The sequence below is a fragment of the Arachis ipaensis genome, chromosome B08, assembly GCF_000816755.2.
Source record: "Arachis ipaensis cultivar K30076 chromosome B08, Araip1.1, whole genome shotgun sequence".
Lineage (NCBI taxonomy): Eukaryota > Viridiplantae > Streptophyta > Magnoliopsida > Fabales > Fabaceae > Arachis > Arachis ipaensis.
Genome location: NC_029792.2, coordinates 117,240,425 through 117,244,952, shown reverse-complemented (window position 1 = coordinate 117,244,952; position 4,528 = coordinate 117,240,425).

The window sequence follows — 4,528 nt, the reverse complement described above, 5'->3', positions numbered from 1 at the left end:
TATATTATAATGTTTGATATTTTACAACTGAGAAGAGCCCCTCTTTTTATAGAAGTCTCTTATTGACAACCATATCTTAAAAAATTTAAACAAGCTTATTATACAATGCCAACTGGAAGATAAGGATAAGCCTTATCTCTTCCTGACTTAGCTAGATAATAAGTGACAGTTGTCACTTTATTTTAATGCGCTTAATAATTATGCATAGTGAGAATTCTTGCCTTAATAGATTGACGGCTTAAAATAGTCATTGGAAGGGTCCTATCACTGTCTGAGAAGGATGATGTGTCATCACAAGTCATATTTGGTCCGGTAAATAGGTAAGTGGATCTTCAATGTTCTCCTCATTAGAATCTTGAATATCTTGTAGATATGGGTCATATAGGTTTGAATATGGGACTTCAATGTCATTGGGTATCCCTGCATCAATCCTGGTTGGACTAGGTGGTAAGGCATATACTCTATCATTTAGATATTCAGAATTCAGATCTTCATCAAGACACTACAAGAAATACCGTTAAAATCGACGGCTAGGCTATCGATAATATTAAAATTCGACGGTAAAATCGACGGCGGATGAGGTCGCTATTAAGTTTGTTGATTTTTCAAATCGTTAATAATTCATTAAAATCGAAAATCTTTCCGTCTATAATATGAGTTTAAGAATTTTACCTGCTTAATAAAATCAACAGTTTTACCGTCGATATTATTATACAAAATCGATAATATTTTCGTCAATATTTGATTCATAAAAATCGATAAAAGAGCCGACAATTTAATTATTAAAATATCAACAAGTTCGTTGTCCATATTTTTGTTTTCTTTTGTCTATTTTAAATTTAAAAAGCAATAACTTTACCGTCGATTTTAATAGCCACATTTTTTAATTATTTTTTCTATTTAAAAAAAGTAGACAATTAATACAAATAAACTTTTAAATATAGAAATAAAATTTATACTAAATATTAGATAATAAGTTTACAAACTTATCAAAATAATAAATAATCCTATAACATAAACACTCAAGACAAGATCAATAACTAAACTTATCAAATTCGGCATTACTAAACTTATCAAAAGACCATTCTGTTTCCAATCTAGTTGCCAGATATTGAAAACTCTATCTGTTACCATAGTACAAAGAGTTTAAGAAAGAAACGAAAAATTATTTAAAAAAGTATTATTTTTATTATTTATATTTTTCATCTGTGATTACAAGGTTCTTACTAATATATAGACCAAGAGTACGCTAAGAGTATGCTCGTTATGAAATAATATCCTAATAAATTACATTGATTTTTTTCTAATCCTCTTTGATATTTTCTTGATTTTGTTTCCCTAATTATGGTATTCTAATATTATCCTCTCCCAAAAACCATGAATCCTTCTCAACGAAAACAATATTAGATTGAAATAATCTGCCATATCCAATTATTTGAACTTCAGTAAATGTACTCAATTACTAGGGGTGTTCGCGGTGCGGTTTGGTTCGATTTTTAAGGAAAAAGCCATCCGATCCGATCGTTTAATTAAACTGCGGTTCGGTTTGGTTCGATTTTTTTGTCAAGGTCATCCAAACCAAACCAAACCAATTAAAATCGGTTTGGTTTGGTTCGGTTTGTTTGGTTTTTTTCAATTAAATCAAAAAATAACCACACACTATTATGCAAAGTCATAACATTGAAATTATAGAATACAAGTACACCATAACTAACAAAAGTCTTGATTCAATGAAATTCAACAACAAAAGAAATTAAAATACGACAATTAAAGAAGTTTAAAGGTTCAATAGTCAACACAACAAAAAATAAAAACAAATTTCCAACAACAGATATAGCCACGTCTTGGTGTCCTCTCCAACAAAATAATGAAACTTCTTTAAGCAAATCTACCTGAAATCAAAAGACAATTACATAATAAAAACAATAATAATTGAAAAAAGCACTTGATCATGTCACAATGAATCTTCACCATCATCTTAGGATCCATTCTAGGGACTACCTTATCAAACAATGTTAAAATTTTACCACTGATATGTCCAATACTCCAATCAGAAAAGATCCACACACATAGATCACTACAACCTTTATTTAAAGTGCACTTGATTTTATGATTACTTTGAACAATTATTTCAAAAAAAAGATTAACCATTGTACTTGTCAACCTAAAATTTACTTAAGAGACCTACGATCAAGATCTATGGAAAGCACATTCGAAACTATGCTATTAGATTGAGATGAGTTTAAGTAAATAGTTACCATGAATGACAAGATCTATAGAAAACACATTCGATTTTTTCGGTTCGGTTGGTCGGTTTACAAAATTCTTACTGATATATAGATCAAGAGTACGATAAGAGTATGCTCGTTATGAAATAATATCCTAATAAATTACATTGATTTTTTTTCTAATTCTCTTTGATATTTTCTTGATTTTGTTTCCCTAATTATGATATTCTAATATTATCCTCTCCTAAAAACCATGAATCCTTCTCAACGAAAACAATATTAGACTGAAATAATCTGTCACATCCAATTATTTGAACTTCAGTAAATGTACTCAATTACACAACATAAAAGATAGTAAACAAAAAAAACTGAAGCTTACCCTGAAGTTAAAGAACCATTCTTCCCACATAACGAAACAGCCTTTTTATTGCGGTTTGCAACTTTAACTTGAATACCAAGTCTCATCAAATGGTATCTTGTGATAGCAGCTCTAATAGGTTTTCCATCAACCACTATAACTTTAAGCCCTTTAAAACTAGAAGGAAGATCTTTCATGTTCAGCTTCTTCATATCTGTTTTTGAATTTTCATTATGGGTTTTCTATTTTCTGCTAGATCAACTTTGACAAATATATGTCCTCATTCAACGAACTGCAAGAAATTTATACTTGTCAGCTACTACCTTGGAAAAAAATTAATACAACATGCATATTAATAATGCAAATAAATACACTTACTTTAACCGAGTTGCCAACAAGATTTGTTATTATTTTTCCGAACAGAAAAGCTCTGCATACAAGTCATTAGGGCTTGTATGCTTTACAAGTTAATTAACGAATAAACCCAAAAAACGCGATGCAAGGTACGTTCTTCTTCTTCTTCCTCTTCCTCTTCTTCTTCTTCTTCTTTTCTTTCGTTTCTTGCCTTCCCTTTCTCCTTCTTCTTCTTCTTGCTGCACATTCTTTTGTTTCTTGCTTTCTCTTTCTCGTTCTTCTTCTTCTTGCATGTTCTTCTTCCTCTTCCTCTTCCTCTTCTTCTTCTTTTCTTTTGTTTCTTGCCTTCTCTTTCTCCTTCTTCTTCTTCTTCTTCTTCTTCTTCTTGCTGCACGTTCTTCTTCCTCTTTCTGTTCTTTTTCTTCATTTACATGCTTTTCTCTCTGTTTTCTTTCTTCGTTATTCTCGATTTCATTGTTTTTTGACATCAAGTTCTGAAATCATTTTTGAAGAAGAAGAAGCAGCAGAAGATGAGGAGGAGAAAGAGAAAGAGTTCTGAAATATGCATAAGGTGTACTTCAACAAATTTTGGGTGTATTTCTTAAATCCTTTGGGTGTATTTTTGTAATCCTTTGGGTGTATTTCTGTAATCCTTTGGGCGTATTTATATAATCGTTTGGGTGAATTTCTGTAACCGTTTGGGTGTATTTCTGTAACCCTTTGGGTGTATTTCTGTAATCGTTGGGGTGTATTTCTGTAATCGTTTGGGTGTATTTCTAAAGTTCCATTATCTTTAAATTTGGCAAGAAAATTGTTTTCATGGAGGAAGAAGAAGAGTCGTTCATAATGCATGGTGAGTAGCGTGCTTTGGAAACAGGAAGTTGTTGAATAACGTGCGTTTTATTTACTCTTGAATGTGAAAGTGTGTAATGCGTTAATTAAGTGTAATGCGTGTGTTTTATTGGACTTGTAAGACTTGTAAGCCAAAAAGACTTGTATGTGTAGCAGGCCTCCTTTCCGAATCACCCAGGATCTTCCACAACAATGTCTAGAACTTTATCAAAAACAAACATTGGCAACTATAATTCCCAAAACAATTTAAAAGTCAAAATTGGAAGAATAGCAACCATATGGAAAATGAAATAAGATAATTAGTTAAAGAAAAGGAATCAAAATTATCAAATTCTGAAGCTTGCATGAAATAAAGAATAAATTGGAGCTACTATGTACATTAGATATAATGATGTAATGGAATTGAAATTCGATATATATAAGTCTATATATAAGAAGGTCGATCTGAATATTTAGATACATATGATACATATATCCATATTATATTATAGAGTAAAAGTTTTAGGCCTTACCTCTAAACCTTTATGTCTAGACTTCTCAGAAAAAAGTGAAAGGACATCATCAAAAATGGAAGAGACATCATTAAATATACAAAAAGTGCTTTGCTAAACCCTCTTTAAAAATTTGCATAGGTTGCTTGTCGAGCAATGCAAACAACTCTCTTACGGCACAAAAGTCAGTAATCAAACATACATGCAGGGACGGATCTACACTTATTGAAGAGGGGACATTTGCC